Genomic DNA, 24940 nt, shown 5'->3' with positions numbered 1-24940 from the left:
TATGCCATGGTACCATGTCACCAACTGTACCAGTGGTCAAAGTGAGCCGGAGCGGTCGGGAGCGGTGCTCCGCTACTTTTTTAAATTACCTTTTACAGCTCCTATACTTTTTTATTTTTAAAAGAAACCGTCCCGGAATGGTTTCGTTTTAAAATAAAAGTGTAGGAAGAAGTTGAAACTTGCACTTTCAGTGCAATGCTCTGAACATTCCCTTAAACAGCAGGTGCAAGTGTTTGGGGGGGGTGTATTGTGTGTGGGAGGGGACGTGGTGATGGGGTTTGTGGGGAGTGGGGCAAGCCAGCAGGGAAAATAGTTCCACTACTACTTTTCGTACACTTCGACCACTGAACTGTACACTATAGAAGCACCATTTTCATGAAGCTGCAGCCACAACCTATTTATGCCAATAATGGTAAGTAAAATTAATGCATGAGGCTGTTGCCACAATCTGTCTGTGTGACATCCAATGGAAAAGACAAAGCATTTGCCAGATGGGGTGTGGGTGTTTAATGACAGCCCCAGAATGATCCAAACTGAAAGGCCAGGTTAAGCCTCTAATGCGAAGTACATTGTTCTTATGGGAAAAGCCACACTGGAAAAATGACAAGCCTGCCTTAACATATTAACAAAGCCAAGGTGCCTAGTGAATATAGAGTGTGTCGTTCTGCAAGTTACACAAGGAATATGTTGAAAATGAAAATGCCCATTGTGAATGACAAAATGAACAGCAGGGTTTCACTTTCTATTGCCCCATTGAAATACCAAAGATGTGTGAAAGAATACATATACTGATTCCGATGGGCATTTAATAATGATGGCAAGATGCAATTTATTAACATAAATAAAAGAATTCACCTGAAAAATACATGGCACAGATTGAAAAGACTATTTTATCTGAGTTGCAACATGTACATCTCTTATGAGCCCAGGAAATGCATGACTGTAGGTTTCTATTCTTGAAAAGAAAGAGTCGGTTGCTGGACAGAAAACTCAGGCAGTGATTAAAGAACTTTATGAGAACCTGGTCTCTGGGATAAGCAATACAAGGACCATTAGCCATGGAAGAGGAAGGTATAATGAGTTAACTCCAGGCTAACTCAATGTTGCAGCACACATGCCTGGATCACGTGGTTTCAAGGAAATGGAAACTGAAACTTGGAAAATTGTGAAATAAAAGTCAAGATGTACATACATGTTGAAGAGTTCCGTTTAAATGGACTTTCATAACATGTGATTTTCTCACCAACAATAAGTCACGCCAAGTCCATTCCAGTGTCATTTTAAAGCTGGGGACAAGCCCGTTAATTTGATGTCAGGTATATCTAAGTGCAATGTTGGGAATTTCAGTTACAACCTACAAAGTGTTTCTTGCTTCCACATAAGTCTTATGAATCTGAAAGTTGTGGAGCTGCTGACTTATTAAATTAGATATCCCGATAGAAAATGTAACATTCCTAACTATGATAATTCTTGCGCAAAGGGTGAAAAACCATATCTCACACATGCAATCCCTGCCGAAATGGGAGACAATTTGATAGATCCATCATGATTAGTGGAATATATCTATATATGCTTTATGATGTTTATTTGCAAATTGCTAATTGTTTGTCATGTAGGGACTTTTTGGGTGAACAATCTGAAAAGTTGAACTGGTAACTCAAGTAGGTGTGTACCGCTGTCCCATCAATTCAACTTCAGAACTCCCAGAGCATATCGACAGGAATAAACTGGCACCGGCCAATCTTCATATTTGGAGGTGTGGTGTATAGGGTAAAAAGCCCTCACTCTATGGGGAAGGGAGAGCTGCTTGAACATCCTGAAGGAGACTTGCCTATAATTCATCTGGGTGAATCCCGACACAGCTGTCTGACATTTCCTGGGTGGAGAGGCCTCAAAACTGATGGAGACTTAACCTTGCATGGGAGACAGAAACTGGGGGAGCTTAAGATGACTGGGGCCTAGGATTAAGGAGAGCCACATGAGGGATGATACTGGTGACTATCTTTCACTGAAGTGTTTGACCAGTCCCCTGTGCTGTCCAAAGAGGAGCCCTGCTGTCTTTCCAGAGTGCCAAAAACAGAGGGTTTCAATATATGCAGATGTATCCAAATGAACCCAGGTCTGTAGGGGATCTGCCTGTCTTAATATTTTCCATTAATAGTGGGTGGGGGAGAAACTGTGTTCTATTTGACTGAATATTAATTTAAAGAGATTGATGCTGGGGGGAGCTTTGAGGAGTTTGAAACCTATGCCCTCTTTTCTAGCGGAAGTTCAATTATAGTCATTTAAAGTAATCAGGTACATTTATTTTCCTGTCAACCCCAGACTTCTCTAAAGAAAAGGGGTGACCTTATCCGAATACAAAATGCCCAACTGTCCCAACTCTCCAGATCTTGCCTTTAAACATAGGGGTGCTGCATATAACTGAAGCCTGGGTTTTTGGTGCTGGGTAGAGAAGTGCTTTGCCAAGTGAAACCAAGTGTAATTCTCCATTTAAAAATTAACATTATTTCCAGAGAGTGAGTAAGTCATCAGAATTATCCTCAGATGTCGGTGTGATTTCAAGCTGCTAGCTTTTTTCAAGTGTGCAGGGTTATTACACGTACCGAGTGATGCATGTGAAATTGCTTTAAAACACAAACTGTGCAGTTGTTTTAAGTTTGAACCTTATCAAGTGACATGTATGCTCCAGTAACATGCCACAATTTTATTTATTTCGACATCAAAAAGGGGATTGTGAATCAAGAGGTTTGACCTGTTTATGTGCCTGTGTTCCCTGCATCTGATACAAATAGGAAAAAGGGTGTTTTGTTTCAAGCTTTGTTTTGTGCCACAGAGAATGTGGTGTATGTAACCATTTATGACTATTTTTAATTGAACCTATAATTTAAATAAATATATATTCTCTCTATACCCCGGCATGGTTCAAAATTGTCAGTGTGCTGTGGTCCTCTTGATTGGGGGTTGGAGGAACGGCCCTGTTAAATGTCATCTCAATATATAGTTACAGGAGCCAGCAGCAGATCGATTTGACGTTGTGATTGTCCTAACTGTTTATTGCCCATATTTTAAGTGTGGTGCCTCGATGAAGTCCTGGCATTTTAATGAACAACACTTAGCATGCTGGGAGTTTTGAATACATACTTGTATTGGTTGGGCTGGTTCTACATAAATTAAATTCTAGGTGGATGCATAGGGCACCCTTGCATCAGGGCCTTAGTGGCCTTATTAACAGGCTAGAGACAAGATGACTCTTCATTCACACTTGGCAGCATAAATCCTTGCACCAGCTCTGATTAAAGCAAAAGCGTTACTACAAGTCCCAGAATGCAAAGTGCCATTCTTTTAGAAGCCCGAATTTCACACCATATGTGCTCACTTGGAAGCACTGGCTTCCCGGTCAGAGTGCTGCACAATGCTTGGGCCTGCGTTCAAGAGGGTTACGGTGGCGCAGCTGCAGTTAGGTTGCCACTGCAGTTGAGGGATCGCATGGGGCGGCCTGGATCATTTCCCCATACAGTATCCATGACTCTGCAGCGCCGTGAGAAGCATAGTCATGTTTCATGTGCTGGGCTCAGGCATGGCCCCGTGACAGCTTTCCTTGTTATCGGCTTATCCTCCACCGAGTCAGGATGAGGAGCTGGCATCTCTCCAGTTGGCCCTTCCTGGCTACAAACCCCTGCCAGACTTCATGGAGCAAGCTCAATGTTTACAGTCAGGTGACTTGCAGCACGTCGCAGTATCAACGATGCACTCTGAGTGATCCTCACGAATACATGCGCCCACGCTCTGCATACAAGCTCCAGTGTCCCAGGATTTATTGAGAAAAGTTCAACAAGGCAGTTATAATTGCTTATTTATTTTCCCTGATTTATAAGGTGCCTTACTCTGCAACATGTAAATTGGATTCGCTTAGATTCGTGGGGATTTAATAAATAATATAACAGCACGTGTATGTCGTCTGAGCCAAGTGCAGTCCAATGTAGCTTTTGTAACTAAGGGAGAGGGGTTGCATAGCTCAAGGACGCAAAATGAGCCAAAGAGGTGTTGAGACGAAGGTTGAAGGAGAACGATTGTCTTTTTTTCTTCTCTTTTTCAGAAGACAACATGATGATGTCCTATCGGAAAATGATTCCACAGCGTGTATGTCCCGTAACTAGAAAGTAGTGTCTGATATGATCTGGGCGTCGTAAGTAAATTGCTGTCCGCAGATTGCAGATATTACGGGGGAAGTAATGTCTGATTTTATTACATAGGAGTTTGGGGGCTGAACCATGAGTGTATGTGTAATTGCGGCTGAGGCCCTCGATGGAAGACCCATTTGTCCTTCCTCGAGAGCCGATGGAGCCTGCAGCCAAATGTGTTGCTACAATAAGTGCTTGAAATGGGAAAATAAATCACTCTGGGTGCCCACCAGGAAGGATTTCGGGGAGCGGGAGCGATGAAGAAGGGCTGGGACGGAGTAATTCCTGGCAAGTTAGACTTGTAAAACGTGCACAAATGATTTCGTAATTGGAACAATCAGTCATGTGTTGGACCTTTAAATTGTGTTTTTTCCTCCATCCTAAATGGAAGCCCACAATTACCTAGGAAAATCTAATCTGGGTTTTCTATTTACTATCAAGAGTGGAATAAACACAGTGAAGCAAACTGCAGCACTTACGTCCTTGTGTCTTACAGCATGCATCTTTATGCGGCCTCTCCTTTCTAATAAAGCACCATCTGTACCTCTTAAGGGATAATAGCCTCTCCTAAACACCTTGTTCATGCAGCCACCTCGCGTTATTTGTGCATGTAATGTTCTTACATCCAGAACAAAGAGTAACTGGAACAGAGTTCTACTGAGATTGGGACAGTTGGCGACTCAGTGCTAGTGCAATGTGTGTGGTGGCTCCGGCCTGGGCTTTTCATTGCACTGATTCAGAAGCTGGGGCGAACATCTTTTCCGCTTTCAGAATCTGGGGAAATAAAGCCCAATTTCAGCAATGGTTACAATGCTTTTGGGGAGTTGAGGACCACATATTCCCAGAAAACACAGGGTAAGAACTTGAAAGCAGAAACAAAGGCATTCCCAGAGTTTCCTCCATGTACACGGTGTAAGAGGTAGACTAAAAAAAAGCAACAAATAGCACATTAAGTCGTGCAAAAGAGAGGAAGTGACAGGGACACGTTCAGATTTAAGGGTCACAAGTGTAGAACAAATGTTGCACAGCTCCCTTGGAGGGAAGGCAGATAAGGAGAGCGACACACAGCACTCTGAGATGAAAACACACGAGTGGAACATTTCCCAGTGGACAGGGCTTTAAGTGGGATGGGCCTCTACAGGTCTAAAGTCCTCCAGCACGAACACAATGTATATATACCATGTGAAATGTATCTGACAGGGATCTAGCCAAGCAAACAAAGAGCTGCTGTTTGTGTCAGTGATTGTGGCAGCTGATCTCTGAAACAGTCTGTAGAGTGTGCTCAGGTGGTCCAGTGATGTCCTCTGACCTGTCGCGATGCAGGATGAACAACCAAGTGGAAGTTTCTGAAAAAGAAGAAGAGTAACCATTGCATTTCCCCTATTCCCTTGTACTAATGGGAGGGATTGTTTTCGGAGAGATGAAGCAAAAAGAGACAGAAAAGCCAACATTTTGGGACGAAAAACATGCAATATGGATAAGCATTCCAATACTTTGCTTATTGTGTTAGATCTTTCTGCATCTATCAACACTCTGGATTCTGAGATAATCATTGAAACACTACTCACCATATCTAGGGCGTCAGACTAAGCACTACCCTGGTCTATGTTCTGTTTTAAGTAATAGATCAAATGGTATTACTTTTGAAAGTCTTACAGCTAAATCCCACCAGTAGGCTGTGGATCACTTTCACCATTCATTTTTAGGGTCTGATTCATGGAAATATCTGTGCAGAAAATAGGGACTTTGCTCGCCAAACTGCACAAGAAATCCTGTTTGTTGAATCATGGAATCGACTGCGCTGTACTTTTTTGTACTTTGCAGGGACATCACTGCGAGAGGCCATGTATCTTGCACGAGACACCACGCAGAACGCAGAGGAGAGTTATCGGGGGCGGAACATGGAAAATGAGGAAGAACAAGGGAAAATGTGAGCATTCAGAGGATCGGCCTGCAGCCGGAGTTCCTATCTGACTTAGGGGTGCAAGCAGGCAGTGTAGGATGTAGCGGGGTGCAGGAATGGTTTACGGTGGTCCACACACAGATTTTTGGAGTTTTAGCCGAGTTATGATAAATCGTACACATGTTGTCGGGGTGCCAGTAACAGTTAAGGAGGACCCTGCGCAGGGTCCCCAAGATGCAGGCTTGCTTGCGGGGGGACACCATGCACTGTTTGAAAGGTGCATGTATTTGCACCCCGGTGAGGGTGCAAAGGTAGCTTTTCTGTCTGTTTTTGCTTTGAGTGGGGACATGTCAGCACTGTTCCGGCTACGACTTGCGTATACGGTTACTTTGCACAAACAAATTCCATGAATACGTGGAGCATGCAGAAAAACATCTGTGAGTAGGCTCACGCAGAGTCGTTGTCAGTGCGCAGGCTTTTCAGGAACTCTGCACACTTCACCAAAATTAAACAGTGGATGGAAAATAACTTGTTTACTCCAAACACTAACAACACAGAGCTAGTCACAATCAACCTACTGACTTTGATCAAATCTGCCCTGAACACCCCTTCTTCCATTACAATTGATACCAATCCACTGTAGATCTTACCCAAAATTAAAACACTGGGATTTATTTTCCATTTACAGTTGTCGTTCGCTGAACAATTTAATTCTGAAGTCAGCGAGTACTCACAATTGTTCAAGGAAATTAGACTCAATCTCAATAAGAGGCATTTAAAAAACCTCGCCCAGGCTATAATCAGAACGAATCTTGACTACTGTAACACGATTTATATGGGTGCCAACAAGATTCTCATATCCATACCCTCGGCCCTCGACCTTTGCATTGGCTGGCGGTATCAGCCAAAATAATCTGCAGGGTGATGACTCGCACCCATAAATGCTGCTATAAAACATCTCATCTCTGTGTTCAAGACACAGGTAATCATTATGTTTCAGCAAGGTTATGACAATATAATAATCCATTGCTTATCATACCAAGAGTTAAACTACAATCAGCTGGCGGGAAGACCTTTGTTGCACAAGGATCGATACTATGGAACAGTTTCCCACTTGCCTCGAAAGCTGACCCAAATCTTCAAACTGTCAAACAACATGGTAAGAGTTTTTTCATTTTCAAATGTTACTCTGTCTATCTGCTGACTGCTCTACCAATAACCCAAACCTCAGTTTTTGTTTGGCACTATATAAGAACAGATAAAATCATATAATTTATTATTAACAAGTGTAGTAACCACATTTGTTTGGATATGAGGTATACATACTCCAACAAAACAAATAGAAATTAGCAGCATTAGTCGATATGGGCAGATAATGGGATGCGGGTAGAGAAAAGGAAAGCGAAGGAAGATGGTGACAGGGTAAAAGCACAGAGAGTGATAACAAAAGCAAGTGAGGGGAGAGAGGGATAAAGCAATGAAAAGGATATAGAGGAGGAACTTAAAGGGAAGGTGTGAATGGGCAAACAAGGATAGAGTGAGTACGGAGAGTACGTGGAGAAGCGAATTGGAACAAGGAGAGATTAAATATAGCAGGAAAAGATGACAAGAGTAGGAAAAGAAGGAAAGGGTGGGATCTAATTAGACGGTGTGGGGAAGAGAGCACAAGAGGACACAAATAGGGACAAATCGGAGTGGAAGTCAGAGAAAAGTGGAGAAAATGTGAGAGAAATGTGTAAAAAAGGATAGGGGAACTGGAAAAGATGAAAGGAGTTATGGGCAAAACAGAGAAGGTTGAGAATGGTGTGGGAGTAATGGTGTGAAAGGAAAGAGGACAGGGTGCAAAGACGACAGTGAAGGACTGAGAAAGAGTGAAGAGGCAGAAAGAAAGGAGACAGGAAGGTAGCGCTGCAGAAGCTGATATACTCCATTGACTACTTGGGGGTCAGCATCTCGCATTTCTACTCTCCCAGTAGTATGCTCTCCTGGGGAGAGATAAACCGATGGACGGCTTGCTTATATGAGTCTATGAGAATGGAAAGCGAAAGCACAGAAATATTGAAGCCAAAGAACCGTGGGTTGATGACAAATATGTCCCTGGGCGTCCAGAGCTATCTGTTATGGGCAATGCTGCAGGGCATCCCAAAAGTGAGGCAGGGTAACTGCTGTTACCATCAGCAGCTGGGAGAGGGGCAGCCCCAACCTTATCTGTGCCTGCTCCTCCCCTCCCCCCAGCTACAGAGACACGCAGTCTGTGCAGCACAAAGACATGGAAGGGTGAGGTGTAAACAGTCTCCTCACCCTTCCTCCAAACAGTAAGGTGCTAAGCACCATAAGGAAACCAACCATCAGGCAGGGCCCAGGTTCAAAGACCTGCCCCCACCAGGGGGCCAGACAGTCGGCTATCCGGCCGGGGGCTGCAACAACAGCAGCCCCCACTACATACATAACAAAGACCCAGGGCCTCCCTGGGTCCTATAAATGAGAGCAGAATGCTCAGAGTAAACATAATCTGTTTGTGGACCCTGAACGGGGACCCAAGCAAACAGGAGGTTCACTGTTTACTCGGTGTCTTCCAAATCCTTTTTGCTTCTTTACGACAGAACCCTCCCACCCTACAAAAAAGAGAAGAACAAAAAGAAGTGCAGGGCACTCTACGGTGCCCACAAGTCGTGGGACACAAGAAGGCGGCACGGGTCAGAGGGGGTAACCTCAGGACCCAGTGCAAAAAGTATGATACCATTATGATATGTGATATTGTGTATTGCCATGACCATATCTGTACAATAAAATCCTACGGCCTTTTATTGCCAACACTTGACACAAGTTGTGAGCCTATTATTACAGGAGAGGGCTTGGGGTTCGGCCAATACTAATGCATGCATATGGGTTCAGCAGTTATGGGCAGAGATCCCTGTGGATCACGTTCTTGTAACCAGGGCAAGGTTTAACTGCATTTGGATAAGGGCTGTGGTGGCAGCAAGGTCCGGGGCGGGTGCAGACCGATCTTGCCAGATGTGTGAAGCACCTTACGAGGACCTGGCGCATCTGATCTTTTTCTGCCCTGCCTATGCACGAGCCAGAGGAGGGCTTATATTACACAAATTGGGTTTTGTACAGAATCAACCTGCCCTAATGTATTTGTTATGGGCGGACTCACCACGTGTGGGCTGGTCCCTACTTACATAATTGAAAATTGCACTTTCACTTAGGAAATGACTGTAACGTAGTTTACCCTACATTGAGTTTGATGCATACTTTTAATGAATTGTATCTGCGAAGTTTTGTATCAGCTAATTTTGATGAGGTTTGTAAAATCATATGTTTTACTGTGTCATAATTGGTATTTTCTTTTGTATTTCTATTGTTTTTATGGATTGTTTTTCACCTATCCGAAATAAACATGATGATGAAGAGAATCTGATAAAGTATTACTGAGAGGTTATGGATACTGACCTAGTGGGCCTTAAAATGCACTTTCCCAAACAGTGTACTGTTCAGCGCCCCAAATCGTTTCCCAACCTCCACCTCCCGCAAAGTTGTCTTTAAATAATAGCCGGCTTGTATTTATTGTAATAGTCTGTGTTCTTTAAAGTGCACCATTATGCCTTCATTTTACCACCCAGAACCCCAAACATTCATTCAGTAAAGTTGTTTTAAAAAAATGCTACAGGTTTAACCAACTGTTTTCCAGTGTGCTTCGGAAGTTACCATGTCACATATTGTAATACATATTCATGGGTGCAGAGCCTTAAACCTTTCTGTAAGGTCGTCTTCAGAACCTGTCGGATCAGTGGGATGTCAGATGCCCTATCATGATATCGTTTTCTCAAAATATCTTTGGTGCGAACCATGCAAACCTCAAGCACGAGATCACAAAATAATATCAAGATTCCAATAACCTTACAGGTAAAAAATATACTTTCCTAAATCAACTTTACACATCCAGCACTAACATTTAAGAATGAACTCAAAAATGGGGCAACGTTATGGAACCACAGTTATGGGCTGGACAAGAGGGAACAGTAACACTAAAAATTACTCTACCTGGGCCATTTGCCCTCTTCAAAGGGGTGACTCGCTCATTAGCACCCTGTGTGGGGTGTGCAGCAAGTCAGGTGCGCTATACCCAATGATGCAAGTCCGCATTCAGCACAGCCTCACGGCTGCACAGCCCCTTCCGTGGCAGCTACAATTTCCTCCATGACTCCAGAGCCCCTTCAGAGCCCGCAAATGCAAAACAAGGATGCCAAAGTGTGTTTTTCTTTATTTATTTTTTCTTTATCCCGATAAAAATAAATATACAAGCCTTTGGATTCAGGAACTCTGCTCTTCTTGGCTGAACATCCGTCCCAGTGTTAATAATGCCAGCACAATCAACACTGAAAATGCACTACAACCAAGAGCAACTGTGTTCCAAAGGTAAGTTTATGTTTTAATTGTTTTTTTTTCTTTCTTCAGGTTTCGCAACCACGTTTTGCATTAATCAGTTTTAATGACGTTATTCCTCTCCAGGGAGGGCTTGGCCTGTCAGCACTGGCATACACGCCCATGTTAGCTTTGGTCCATAAAATGGTGGCAGGATGGCCAACCCTGGAGGGCTATACATCCTCATTATGCTCACACACTCACTCAGCAGAGGTATGGAATATGCATCCATAACTCATGTGGATGCAAGCCTAGGCAAACGAGTGCAGGGATACTAGAATCCCCCCTCCCCCCAATTTCTATAGATGTGTGGTCCCACATACGTTTTGAATGTTTCCGCCCGTTTATCCAGAAAAGTTTGAGGTTCGCACAAAGTCAACAGCAGGACCCTGCGAGGGATGACAGGGGGAACGAAGGCCCGGGGTACAGTGCAGGGGTGAGAGGGACTTTGTGTTTCTTGGGGGTGCTGCTGACTGTTTCACCACCCCACAAGTGACCTGTGAATATTCGTAGGTCAGATACCTTTTGGACCGATGACGTACAGTTTTATGCAGGTCACTTGTAGGGTAGTTCCACCCGCCTTCCTAGGATGTAGGGCAATATGCCATATTTATCAGGTTTATTGTAGTATACTCCACACCGAGAGTCCTGCTGGTAGGAGACTACGCCTCAAATGGAAAACCTGCCCCAAAAGCTCTCGTTCAGTATGGACTCCCCTCACGAGCACATATTCCTGTAACTCGTCTTGGGAGGATAGCTGAGGGGCAAAAAGCTCGCCTTGAAAGCAAAACGACACCAAGCAACACCGGTGAAATCCCTGGGTCTGTGCTTAGAAACCTCTGGGTATTATAAATTACCAAATATTACAACACACCCAGGGGTGGACTGGGAACCAAAGGAGGCCCTGTAAATAATGTTCAAAGTATTACACATGTTTAGTAAGCCCAACCCTTTTCCTATGATAACATTTGGAAATAAAATAGTACAACACACAGAAGAGGCCCAGGGTGCAGAGGCCTACCACATCAGAGTTCCCTAAAAGGCAGTCCACCCCGGAACTAGTCACCCTCTTACTCAGTGCAAAGGGCTTCACAAGAAAGGCACTTACGTCGAAGGTCTCTGTCTAACCCAGCAGCCTGACCCAGAGAATACTCATCCACACTCAATGCCTAAGGCCCTCTCCATCCCCAAAGAGCAGTATGTTACAGAAAACATTGTGCTCCATTCATAGCAGAAGCCCCAGAGGAAGGAGTCTTAGAGTACATTAACATCACTAAGTGAGTGCCTTTTACCAACCCACCATCCACATTTCGTTTTGTAATTTAGACCCGGTGGATTCTGGGAATTATGGTCCTGGTTTCTGAACCTTGCTAATTCCAGGATTCGACACAATGCTAATTTCAACATGTAGAGACATGTTCATCTTGGTTTGGCGGTCCTCACGGAGCTGAGGGATGGAGGATGGAGGGTCGAATCGTGTTTTGTTTTTAATTAATTTGCTCCTATGATTGTTTGCACGCGTCCACCGTTGCTAAATATGATAAAATGCCAACACAAATAAATTGCAGACAAAGTTATCAGATTAGTTAGAGGGAGTAGAACATTGCCTGCCACCAAAGGAGAACTCTGATCCAGGTCCCGGGCCGCATGAAATGTGGGACGATAGAGGGTCTGGGAGTTTAGGCGCGGGGTGGGGGAAAACGGCGCAAAAGTGTAGGGAGGGGCGTCCGAATGGCGCCACAAGAAACAAAAGCCCAGGAAAGGGCAGGAAACAGCACCTGGGAAGGTGTGAAATATAACAGCAAGGGGACAGGGGGGTAACCCGGCCGCCCCCAAGAAGGAACAAAAGGCTGGGGATGTATAAGTAAGCCAGGAAAAGGAGAGGCGGCACAAACCAGGTAAGAGCTCACCTCTCTCGGGTAGGCTCTTGGTGCCTGGATAAGGGGAAGGAAAAACGTTTGCTCTTGCGGGCTCACAGATTTTTCTACCTCTCTGATTTAGTTCTAAACGCAGTGGCTACGAGTCGCCCAGCGGTGCCGGAGCAGGAGCGACCCAGAAGTACCAGCTGCGATCTAACAAAGCACCTTCGCCGTGGTCAAACGAGAAGCGTGGCTGGCAGAATTCAGACAAGAAGGATGGCAGAAGGGAGAGCAAAAAGGACCCAAGAATTCTCAGAATGGGCGAGAAAGGCAGAGAAGGAATATGGGGCACAATGGGTGCTGGAGATAATGCAGAAAGAAGAAAGGGCGAAGGCAACGTCACCTCTGCTGTTCATAGATCCCAGCAGCAGCGAAGGAGAAGACGAGGTACCGCAAGGACAGAAGAGGGGAAGAGCAGAGTCGAAGAGATCAAAGGAACAGACAGAGGCACCGACCAAGAGAAAGAAAAAAGATAACAACAAAGGTACTGTGAATAATAATGTGGGAAATAAAATCGTAAAAATGTTAAAAAATTGCGGCTCGGTTTCAGGTAAGTTGCCCAGAACTAATGGCAAGAAGAGCAGAAGGGGGAAGGGACCCAGGGAGGAGTAGCAGGGGAGTTCCTCATCTGAAGCAAGCAGTGATGACAAAGACAGGGATCATCTAAGGGCTTGGGTAAAATGGAGAGGAGTGGTGGGCAGGGGCTGAACCCAGGGAAACCCCGGTCCCGGCACCACAAGGGGCACCAGTAGTCCCGGTGCCATAAGAGGCACCGAAAATCCCAGCGCCACAAGGTGAACCGGCAGGGCCAAACACAGTGGCAGGGGACACACCACCGGGGGCAGCCCCGACGGTGGCAGCGGCAGAAAATGGGGGGCTACTCATGACGAAATATGGCAGGCCAACCATGGGTAAAGATGCACAGGGACGGTCAATGAAAGCGATGGCTTGGTACATAAATGACAAAGTAAAGGAAACAATATGGAGGAAGGAATTGATCAATGTCTTTACATTGTTAGATTGCCAAAAGAGGGGGATGAATGTGGCCCTAGAGGACATGAAGGAGGATGAGAAAAGTTTACTAAAAAAGGGGCCACTACTAAGGAATTTTGACAACTGGATGTCGGCCTTCACCATAATGTCTACAATTATATTACAAAAATTCCCGGAAGACGGGGTAGCATTGGTTGCGTATCAACAGAGGGTGCTGAAAGTACACGCAGCGTTTGGAGGTGACGCATGGCTGGAGTATGATCACAAGTTCAGAAAAGAGATGGACTGCTTTCCGGATATGGGTTGGGATGAAGAAAACTTTAATCTCTACATATTTAATGTGCTAAAGGAGAAATGGGATTCCAAGGAGCGGAACACAGGGGGACAGCAGGGAAGGCAGTATTGGCAAAATGATTACAAAGCGGATTATAGATACAATAGCAGAAGGTACGAATCCAGCTATGACAGAAATAGAGACCAGAGTTTTCGGAGCAGAAATTATGGGTACAGAGAGGGTGGCAGAGCAGCCTGCCCCCGACAACACAGGGGGGGGGGCAGCGGGAGCACGGGGACAACACGAGCAGAACCAGGACAATGTAGGAGTTTTGAAAAGGGGGTACCTTGTAGCTGGGGATGGAAGTGCAAGTTCAGCCACAAGTGCGAGAGATGTAAGGGTGACCACAGCAGCGCCAAGTGCACAAGGGCCGCAGCTCCAAGCGGCAGAAGCGATGAGACACGGAAATAAGAACTGGGGTGGGAAGAGAGCCACGCCGGTAAAAATCGAGAGGATGGAAAGGTGGCTCCAGAAATACCCAGACCAAGAAACGGCAGACCAGATCAGACAAGGCTTTAGAGAAGGTTTTAACATCCCGTTTACCGGGCAGGGAGCGCAAGACATTCCTAGGAATCTAAAGTCGGCAACCGAGAACAGAGATATAGTCACCAGTAAGATCAGGAAAGAGGTAGAACTGGGGAGGGTGGAGGGCCCCTTTACGGCCTTACCATTCGAAGAATTTATATGCTCTCCACTGGGGCTGGTGCGGAAAAAAGACGAAGGGGAATATAGGCTGATACACCACCTATCCTACCCCCCGGGGGCCTCGGTGAACGACGGCATCGCCCAGAGCGATGCAACAGTATCATATTCAGACTTCGAGGAGGCAGTAGAACTGGTCAGGAAAGTGGGAAAAGGGGCATGGATGGCGAACAAAGACATTAAATCGGCATTCCGCCTGTTGCCAGTCAACAGCAGATCGCAAAGATGGTTATGTATGCATTGGGAGGGAGAATACTTTGTCGACAAATGTCTCCCGATGGGGTGTGCCAGCTCATGCGCATATTTTGAGAGGGTAAGTTCATTTTTGCAATGGGCGGTGGCAGAAGAGATGAGGGAGTCCATGATGGTACATTACCTGGACGATTTTTTATTTGTTGGACCCAAAGGCTCAGAGCTATGCAGGGCAACCCTGGATACATTCGTGGAAATAACAAGCGAGTGGGGTTTTTCTCTGGCGGAGGAGAACATGATGGGCCCAACGTAGATTATCCAATTCCTAGGAATAGAAATTGACTCAAACAAACGAAGATGTCGGATCCCGGAGGAAAAGGTGACGGATCTGCTGAAGACAATAAAGGAATTACAAGGAAGAAACAAAGCAACAGTGAGAGAATTGCAAGCACTGGCAGGAAAGTTGAACTTCGCAGGAAGAGTCATACCACAGGGGAGGGTGTTCCAGAGAAGTATTGAGCTGAAAACGAGAGGTACTACAAAGGGGCACCACAGAGTCAGGCTAGGGGGAGGAATCAAGAGAGATCTGGAAGTGTGGGCAGAATTTCTGAAATACTTCAATGGGTCGGTGATATGGCGCTTACCAGTGAACGAGGAAGGTAAAAGGGTGTTGTTCACCGATGCAGCAGGTGGCCTTGGTTTTGGCGCAATACTGGGGCAACAATGGTGTGCAGGCAAGTGGCCAAAAACATGGCAGGTGGCGGAATGGACAAAAAACATAACGCTGCTGGAGCTCTTCCCGACATGGGTCGCGTTATGCGCATGGGGGGAAGAGCTAGGAAACAAGGAGTTGGCAGTATGGTCAGATAACATGGCGGTGGTGCACGTGTTAAACAAAGGAAGTGCGTCATGCATAATAGTGTTGAAATTAATGAGGGCAATCATCATCAGACGAGGCATATCGCTGGAGAAGCAAATGTGGTGGCTGATGCCGACAAGGAAAAAACGCCCACGCCGCCGAAGGCATGGGTCCCGTTGGAGGCACTGGAAAGGAAAGCACAGTTGGCCACAAGGTCGACTCAAAAGAAGTGGGAGAAGAAAGGAGAAAGGAAAGGGTCATTGACAAGCTGACCAGGAACGCCCTAACGTACAAAACGGGTAAGCAGTACGAAAAGCATGTAAAAGATGTGTTGGTGTAAACAGGTGTAAAAGAGGTGGAAAAAATTTCAACGGAAAAAATGTGTGCATTTTCTCGAAGGGGCATTTGCCAAAGGGAAAAAGAAAAGCTGGGCGGCAGCGCACCTAGCTGCAGTGGCATATACAACAAAAGTGGCGGGCATACCGGACCCAACCGACAGCGATAAAATAAAATACGCTATGAGAGGATGGGCCAAATTAGAGGGGAAGAAAACAGATAACAGAAGGCCGGTAAATTTTGGGAAGTTGATAATACTGTTAAAAGTACTGCGAGACACATGCAGCAGCACGTACGAAACTGCGCTGTTCAGGGCAGCATTTGCGCTAAATTACTATGTGGATTTCAGGGTAGGGGAACTGGTGGCCAGTAATACGGTGGCAGGAGACGGCCTGGCAAGGAAATACATTAGTATGGGAAAATAGGGGATGTCTATAATGCTAAAGAAATCTAAAACAGACCAAACGGGGAAGGGGAGAGCAATAGACCTCAATTGCATCAGAGAGAAGGACCACTGTCCCAGATGCATCACCCAAGAATTCCTAGATCTTCGACCAGAGGTCGACGGGCAGCTATTAATACATAGGGACGGCAGCGCACTCAGCAGGTACCAGTTTCAGGCAGTATTGAAACAGACAGTGGCAAAAGCAGGATGGGATCCAGCCGAATTTGGGACACACTCTTTCAGGATAGGAGCAGCGACCTCTGCATAGGCGGGGGCCTGGGAGCGAAGGGTGTGATAAGAATTCGGGGATGGAAGTCGCAATGTTTTAAAAAATACATAAGGGAGGAACTGATATAACACTTATCTTCCCCGTTTCCATAGAGGCCGGACCCTACAAATCGGCATTGGATAGTGGGGCACTCTTTCGTGACCCGGGCAGGCAGGTGGTTGGAAGAAGAGAAGCAAGGACTACATTTCAGAAACACAATTACATCCTGGTGGGGCATCCCGGGGATGCACTAGGAGGACATTCAAGAAAGGCTGTCGGACCTGATAGGTTTCAGGGACCCCCCCCCCCCCGAGTACCTGGTTATACATCTCGGAGGGAACGACCTGGTGAGCACAAATAGGGGTAAATTACAAAGGAACATTTGCGAGTCGCTGCATAGCATAGCCCACAACTGGTGGAAAACCGAGATCTTTATGTCAGAAATAATACCAAGAAGGGTCTGGTATGGGGCACAGAAGAGGCACGCAATCGAAATAGCCAGACATAAACTAAATACATCAATAGAAAAGTACTGCAAGAGCACAGGGCTGCATTTCATAAGACATGGCTTACACCGGAACAATCCGGACATGTTTCACCAGGATGGGGTGCACCTATCTAGGAAAGGGATGTTTTTTTTTTCCAACAACATTTTTAGGGCACTCCAAGAATGGGGTTGTAGGTAAGGTGCTTTTGGGGGGGACCTGAGCGGGCGTAAGGAACACCCGCTCAGGTGTGGCAGCATGTGCCCAGGAACGAAGGCCCAGGGATAACAAGGACTCAGGAGGAGCCTTGGGCAACTTCGGGACTGGACACAAGGTGCCCAAAAGCATATGGCAGTGTAATTATTTTGCTGTGTTGTATTTTCTGTAAGAAAATAAAATGCCTACGGCCTACAACTTTTCCATAAACATAAGTTGTCTGCGATTTATTACTTAGGTAGGGATCTGGTAAGAGGAGCAAAGCGAGCCCACACTACTCAGCCTATGACCCAGGCCACGGGCCGCATAAAATGCGGGATGATAGAGGGTCTGGGAGTTTATGCGCGGGGTGGGGGAAAACAGCGCGAAAGCATAGGGAGGGGTGTCCGAACGGCGCCACAAGAAACAAAAGCCCAGGAAAGGGCAGGAAACAGCACCTGGGAAGGTACGAAATACAACAGCAAGGGATCAGGGGGGTAACCCGGCCGCCCCCAAGAAGGAACAAAAGGACGGGGGTGTATAAGAAGCCATGAAAACGAGAGGCGGCACAAACCAGGTAAGAGCTCACCTCGCTCGGGTAGGCTCTTGGTGCCTGCATAAGGGGAAGGAAAAACGTTTGCCACCCAACCCACCCTACAATAATAACGGAAGAAGAGGGGTGCAGGCAGGAGCCGTTACGCCGAGTACTCTTTTGGTACACGGTCCAAAAAAGAAGGAGCAGGCAGAAGTGAGAACGCCGAGTACTCTTTCGGTACACAGTCCGAGAAAAGAAGGAGAAGGCAGAAGAAAGAACGCCGAGTACTCTTTCGGTACACGGTCCAAGACATGTCGTAGGCGGCATGTGCCCAGGAACGAAGGCCCAGGGATAACACGGACTCAGGAGGAGCCTTGGGTAACTTCGGGAGTGAACACAAGGTGCCCAAAACACCTGTTCTATACATATAAATTGTCTGTGATTTATTACTTAGGTAGGGATCTGGTAAGAGGAGCAAAGCGAGCCCACACTACTGAGCCTATCACGTCTGCCCTTGCCGTGCGTGAAAAGGTGAACCAGTCCTGTTTTTGTTTTGTCTTTGAATACTGAGACGTGTAGATTTTTCTTTTGCATTTTATATTTAGGACTACAGGTCCCAGAATAAAAGAAAAACGTGCTGAATGATTCTCTCGCGCTTGGCCAGAGCAGTTGAAACAGAATAACATACATGCCAACAGTATACACACATTTAGGGAGACGGCAGTCCAGTCCTGGTTTTCACTTTGCACTCTGACTCGTGCAGTGTTGGAGTTGTAATAGGGAACTAGGACTGGCTTCAATCTCCCGCATGGATGGACATTGTTGGCACGTATGCAGCCCTTGTTCCTCTAACATATTGTTATGGTATGATAATGATGATGTACACATGGCCATTTTAACGTGTTCAGTGGCTGAGGCCATGTCAGTTCGTGTTTATACGTGGTTCCAATGCCTAGAAGGAGGGGGCTGGGACCTGGAGAATAAAGACGTGCTTAGCCTCTCCCCTGGCTGTTTTCTTTAGGGCTGAAGCAGATTAGGCCACAGTTCAGCAAGGCCTGACTTGTTCATTGCTTCTGGCTTTAAAGGGCTTAATGTAAAACTAATGAACTTAAAGCTGAGGCCCAGATAATGGTCATTAGCAGCCAGCTTCTCCCTCCATCAGAACGCCTGACCTCCCTGTTAACTCTCCGTTTGTCTTCCCCTGCAGACGGCTGCGTGCTGGGCGAACCGCGCGCCTTTTATGTTTCCTGGAGGTACCGTTCATCAACCCGGAGAGGGTAGCGTGGCAAGATGGAGCCAGGGCGCCGTGCCCAGGGCAGTAAAAGAAAGTGGGACGCGCGCCAGCTTCGCCTGGCTGGGGCCGTGAATCCTGCGCAGGAACTGACAACAAGGCATAAAGGCAATAATAATGATTTTGAAAGATATAAAGTTAATGGTGATTACCGTGTCAGCAGAAGTGGTGCTGCGTTCAGCCAAGGGCACTTCGCCGCCCGGGCCTTCCTGATGTCAGAAGGGTCCGGATGGAGCCGGGCAGCCTCTCGCCTGCGGTTTCGAGCTGCCTTTTCTGTCGCATATGCTAAACGGAGAGGGGCTGTTTCAGGCGTCTGACTATGACTCAGCCTGGGTCCTGAGCTACGGAAAAAGAACCAGGGAAAAAGCCTGGCCCAGTTTGTGAGACTTTGCTTCAAATGATAAATGCAATAGAAGTGCAGGTACTCACCAATTTAGGCCGGCATTACGGAAGCCTTTTTCTCACTATCACCCCAGGAGCGAAAATGAAAATCTGCAAAAAACCATTCACAGAAAACTATTGTTTTCACAGATACTTATACCCTTTTCTCGCTCCCTCTTTTTCTGGGTCATTCTGGTCCGTCCCAATCCAATCCCAGACTATAATGGCCAGGGACCTCTCCACTTTCCCAAACTCTCCAAGGGGTGGTTTGGAGGCTGCCCATCTCTGTGGCCACTTTGCACCTCCTGTTAGGCCCTTGGCTCCCCCTCCTGCTCCCTGGGGACATTGCACCGCCTCTTTACACCCTTGCCCCCCTCTGTCTCTCTGTCTGTCTCTGCCTTGCTGTCTCACTTTCTCTATCTCTGAGGTTAGTATCATCTCCCTTTCACCATGTCTCTTTCACACTGTTTCATTTACCCTTTTTTTATCCCCAAGACGCCATTTCATGCATTCCCTGTTCCAATCTACCACTCTTTCTTTGGATTATTTCCATAGGTTTCCCGCCAGGATTCTCCTTTGCTCTTTGTGACTCTTTAAGTCACCCTTTCACCCATGGCCTCTGGTTTCTCAGTTAACTTTCTCCACTGGTGGGTATCTTGGGAACTGTTCCCCAAAGTCTCTACAAGTTCCAGATCTCTCTCCCCTCTCAGGCTTTTGCACTTTTTCTATTGGTCTCTCCTCCACCCTTTCTCCGTGTCCCTATCAGGGCCAGGATCACCTTCACACTTATTTCTCTGCTTCTCTCTTTATTATTCTTGACATTCTTACTCTCTAACTCTTTTTGTGGATTAAGTGTGCAGTATATGACTTTCTCTGTCTCTTACACTGGCTCTTTTTGTCCATCACCCCTTTGTTGTCCTCATTCTCCTTGTTTGTCTCTTATACTCCTGAGTCACATCATCTCTGGCTCCCCTTCACCCTACCCCACTTCACACAAACACACTGACCCCCTTATCTCACTAAGTCGTTTACCTGCCCCCTTATTCTCTGATTTCCTCCCTTTATCCCAACACTAGTTTATAACTTTTTCATCTCCACTCAGAAGCTTATCTTTCTTACTCCTCTTCGTCTATGCCACTTTCTCTTCTAATTTTTGCACACCCTCCCTCTTCCCAGCTATCTTAATTTCTCTCCAATCCCCTGAAAATATCATACTTGCTTACCGCACCACACACCCTGTATTTTTCTATCTGTCCCACCCTGTTTGCCTGCCTCTCGTTTTGCCTGGCTCCTTCTGTTCCTTTATTTGCCTCTCTGTTACGTGTGCCGATCCAAGTCTGTCTACATCTAGTTGGGCCCCTCTGTTATTGTCTTCCTCTGAATTTTGCTTGCTCTCTATATGTGTGTCACACTCTCTTTGTGTGCCACATTTTATCAGCGCTCATCTGTGCACAGCCCACTCTCTATGTTTGCCCCTCTCTAGTTCCTTTACTTATTAGCTGTCACCTTACCTAGTTATCTCCATCCTTCTATGTCACTCTATATATGTGTTCCTCTCTATATGTCCCCATTTCTCTTTATGGTACTCTCTGTGCTCCTCTCTGTATTTATTCATATCTAATTTTGTTTTTCTCTATTCCCATCCCTTATTTTTCACCCTCTCTATTTATTTCACTCTTTTGTCACTCTATGTATCCCACTCTCTATTTCTATCCCCTACATTTTCTTTTCTGTTTCCCTCTTTATTTGTCCCCTCTTTCTTCCACTCACTATGCGTATCATATTTTCTCTATTTACATTTATTTATTTTATATATTGGACATGTGTATGGCGCCTATACACAAGTGTTTCCAGGCGCCACAAGACAAGATGGGGTGGTGGCACATGAGCGTAGAACAACCAAAAACATAAAACGTCTATATTGGCCTTCTGACAATCCTACTGTGCAAGTGCTGGAGAAGGTGGTAAGTGCAGAGGGTGAGGGGTAGAGTGAGAAGGAGTGGAGTGCCTGTAGTGAAGGGGACGGGAAAGTGCTGGGTGGGCCAAGGTAGCAAGTGCCAGGGGAAAAGGGAGCATGCGGGCAAGTGCTGGCAAAGGATGCAGGGGGGGCTGGTGGGGGTTGGTCTGGCCCTTGTATGACTTTGAAAGGACCAGTCCCCAGTCGTAGTGGCAGAGGGAGAGTTAGCACAGGAGGGTGAGAGGGAAGGAAAGTCTTGAGAAGTTCCCAGAGCTTTAGAAGATCCTGCTCAAGTCGGAGGGAGAAGGGAGCCTGTTCTAGAGGGAGCAGCCAGCCGAGGAAAGGCATCTACCTCCCACTCTCTGCTTGGAGAAACGTTTGACCTGCAGAGAGTTGGAGCCAGAGACCAAAGGACTATGGCGAGAGCTATTTAGGGAGGGAAAGCTGGATGTAAAGAAATTCCAGGCCATGGACGACCTTGTGGATGATGCAGAGGGTCTTGAATTTGATCCTTGCTGTCACTGGGAGCCAGTGGAGAGATTCTAGGGCAAGAGAGATGTGGTCCCTGGGCTTGAGGCCCAGGAAAAATCTTGCAGTCCTAATCTGGATTAGTTGGAGGGGGCGAAGGGAGGAAAGAGGCAGATTGAGGAAGAGGCTGTTGCAGTTGTTCAGCATAGAGAAAACCAGGGTTCTGACATTGTTGAGCTTCTGGGGAAGGTGAGGAAAGGCAGAATGCTCCTGAGAAGGTGGAGCTGAAAGTTGGACTTCTTGGCAAGGTCTGTGATGTGTGGAGAGAAATAGAGAGAGGAGTCAAAGATGATCCCAAGGTTTCTCGCCTCACAGGTGGGTCAGTGGATGGGACCCAAGGAGTCTGACCACAGAGATGGTGGGAAACAAGGAACAGGCATCCCATTGAGTAGAATCTCTGTTTTGCTGGCATTAAGGCAGATATCATTGGCAGAACGCCATGCCCGAATAGCAGTCAGACAGTCAGGTATGAGGGAGAAGGAGGAGGAGGTAGAGGATGGCAGCTTGAAGGAAAGGTGTGTGCTGTCTGCATAACACTGGAAATTAGGTGGAAATGTGAAGATCAGATAGGCCAGAGGGGCCAGGTAGATGTTGAAGAGCCATGGCAACAGAATGGCGCCCTGATGGATGCCACAAGTAGAGAGTGTGGTGGAGGAGAGAAAAGGACCCATTTGCTCTAGGGAGGGTCGGTTTGAAAGGAAGGAGGTCAGCCATGCCCTTGGCCTGTCCGTGATACCTAGGGTATAATGGAGCCGGTTTATGAGTTTGGAGTGGTTGACTGTGTCAAAGGCAGAAGAGAGATGGAGGAGGATCAGAACAGAGGGAGAGTTGGAATCCAGGCTAGAGAGTAGGTCTTCGCGGGTGTTCGGTAGAGCAGTTTCAATGCCTGGAGTGAGAGAGGCAATGTTGTTCTTGACTGATCTGGAGGAGCAGTGGAGCACCTGCTTAGTGGAGACTTTCATAGAACGGACAACTCTTGAGATCTAATCAGGTGCAATGGGAGAGAAAAGGGAGAGTTTGGGGGTTGGGAGGGCAAGGGAGGCAAGAGAGGGGGTGAGGGGCAGAGGGGGGAGCAGAAGACAGAAGGGACAGGATTTCCAAAGTGTTGGAGAAGAGGTGGGGGCCAGTGAAGAGGGCCTGGGAGGGGATGGGGAGGGGAAGTTTCTCTACATTTGTTTTACTCTCCATTATTGTACCTGAATCTCTTTTTGAGCTCCATCTCTATTTTCTCTCTGGTTACTTTTTGTATCTTTCTCTCTCTTGCTCTCACTCTCCCTTCTCTTCGCTCCTCTTCCTCTGACACCTTACTTCCTTCCTACATATTTCACTCTACTCACTTGCGTTCCATCCTTCCCTGTGCAAGTTGCTCTTTTCTCCCCAGCCAGAGCACGAACACTGAAAATTCACAGTGCACATGAGGCAAGAGACATGGTACTCCATTAGCTGTCAGAGATTTATATTAAGGGGTTATTTAGGTCTGGAACCACTCAAATGACTTCCGACATGCAGAAATTGCTCTGTTTGTTGCTTTTTGACACAGATTATTGTGTTTACAGTAGGGATACAAGTATGACAATTGAAGGACCATACACACTGTAATTTTTGTATTTCTTTTATTGTGTTTAACCATTTAAGATTTTTACAATTTATGACTTTTGACGTTCAGCTTCCCTGCTTTTTGTATGGTACTTAAGACACCACTTTCACTGCAATTTTAAGAATGTGGTATATATCAACAAGTGCCCTAGTAACCGAAGTTATATGAAATATAGTAGGCCTTAGGCATTTTTATTTTCTTGCAGAAAATACATAACACAAGAAAACAATACATTGCTATCAGCTTTTGGGCACACTGTGTCCAGTTTCGGAGTTGCCCAAGGCTAGTTCCGAGTTCTTGTCCTCCTTGGGCCTTCATCCCTGGGCACATGCCGCCTACGACTTGCTTTGGACCATGTACGAAGAAAGTACTCGGTGTTCCGTTTTCTGTTCCTTTCCTTCTTTTTCGTTATTTTTGCAGGGTGGGATGGGTGGCAAAAATGCTTTCCTTTGTCCAGGTCCCAAGGAGCTTGCCCGAGAGAGGTAGGCTCCTTACCTGGTTTGTGCCTTTCTCAGATTTCTTTACCCTTCTTATACCCCTCAGCCCCTTTGTCTTTCCCCTGGGGGCCGGGCTTTCCCTGGCCCCCTGCAGCTAACTTTTCGCACCTTTCCCAGGTGCCGCTTCCTCCCTTCCTGTTGCCTTTGTTTCTGGTGGCGCCAACACGCCGCCCCTCCCCATGGCTTTTGCTCCATCTTCACCCCCACCCGCGCCTAAACTCCTCGGCCCTCCAATGGCCCGCATTTCATGAGTCCCGGGGCCTGGGTCATAGGCTGAGTAGTGTGGGCTCCCCTTGCTCCCCCTCCCAGATCCCTAAATAAGCAATAATAGCACAGACTAGTTGTATTGGTGGAAATATAGTAGGCCGTAGGCATTTTTTTTTCTTGCAGAAAATACATAACACAAGAAAACAATACATTGCTATCAGCTTTTGGGCACACTGTGTCCAGTTTCGGAGTTGCCCAAGGCTTGTTCCGAGTTCTTGTCCTCCTTGGGCCTTCGTGCCTGGGCACATGCCGCCACACCTGTGTGGGTGTCTGCACCACCCACTCAAGTCCCCCCCAAAAGCCTTCTACCTACAGCCCCATTCTTTGAGGTCCCTAAAAATGTTCTCTGTAAAGACCCCCATCCCTTTTGCTGACAGGTGCACCCCATCCTGATGGAACATGTCAGGATTGTTCTGGTATAATCCGTGCCTTAAAAAATGAAGCCCTGTGCTTTTGCAGTATTTTTCTACTGATTTGTTCAGCTTTTTCCTGGCTATTTCAATAGCGTGCCTTCTCTGTGCGCCATGCCAGACCCTCCGTGGTATTACTTCTGACATAAAGATTTCAGTTTTCCACCAACAGTGGGCTATGCTGTTCAGGGACCCGCAGATTTTTCTCTGTAACTCTCCCCTATTTGTGCTCAC

At 46.5% G+C, this 24940-nt stretch overlaps 1 long non-coding RNA gene across 1 annotated transcript in view; it reads right to left on the bottom strand.

The window, feature by feature from the left end:
* LOC138581157 (uncharacterized) overlaps positions 1-19328 on the bottom strand; it is a 276403-nt gene extending 257075 nt beyond the window's left edge. Inside the window, exon 1 of the long non-coding RNA XR_011304456.1 lies at positions 19222-19328. This is a non-coding gene — a long non-coding RNA (uncharacterized lncRNA). The remainder of the gene's footprint in view (positions 1-19221) is intronic.
* Positions 19329-24940: the final 5612 nt, after the last annotated feature.

The sequence above is a fragment of the Ambystoma mexicanum genome, chromosome 3p, assembly GCF_040938575.1.
Source record: "Ambystoma mexicanum isolate Mex_15411 chromosome 3p, UKY_AmexF1_1, whole genome shotgun sequence".
Classification (NCBI taxonomy): Eukaryota; Metazoa; Chordata; class Amphibia; order Caudata; family Ambystomatidae; genus Ambystoma; species Ambystoma mexicanum.
This window is presented reverse-complemented; position numbering and strand designations above follow the sequence as displayed.